This window comes from Bison bison, unplaced genomic scaffold (assembly GCF_000754665.1).
Source record: "Bison bison bison isolate TAMUID 2011002044 unplaced genomic scaffold, Bison_UMD1.0 scf7180017864519, whole genome shotgun sequence".
NCBI lineage: Eukaryota > Metazoa > Chordata > Mammalia > Artiodactyla > Bovidae > Bison > Bison bison.
This window is the reverse complement of record NW_011495072.1, coordinates 3,368,287-3,368,936: the sequence shown is the minus strand read 5'-3', so window position 1 is coordinate 3,368,936 and position 650 is coordinate 3,368,287.

The window sequence follows — 650 nt, the reverse complement described above, 5'->3', positions numbered from 1 at the left end:
GTCCAACTCTTTGCAGCCCCTGGACTGCAGCACCCTGTCCTTGTCCGTCACCAACTCCCGGAGCTTACTCAAACTCATGTCCATTGAGTCGGTGATGCCATCCAACCATCTCATCCTCTGTTGTTCCTTCTCCTCCTACCTGCAATCTTTCCTGTCATCAGGGTCTTTTCAAATGAGGCAGTTCTTCACATCAGGTGGCCACAGTATTGGAGTTTCAGCTTCAGCATCAGTCCTTCCAATGAATATTCAGGACTTATTTCCTTTAGGATTGACTGGTTTGATCTCCGTGCAGTCCAAGGGACTCTCAAGCATCTTCTCCAACACCGCAGTTCAAAAGCATCAATTCTTTGGCATTCAGCTTTCTTTATAGTCCAACTCTCACATCCATAAATGACTACTGGAAAAACCAAAGCTTTGACTAGATGGACCTTTGTTGGCAAAGTAATGTCTCTGCTTTTTAATATGCTATCTAGAAAATCCCATGAACGGAGGAGCCTGGTAGGCTGCAGTCCATGGGATCGCTAAGAGTCGGACATGACTGAGTGACTTCACTTTCACTTTTCACTTTCATACATTGGAGAAGGAAATGGCAACCCACTCCAGTGTTCCTGCCTGGAGAATCCCAGGGATTGGGGAGCCTGGTGGGCTGC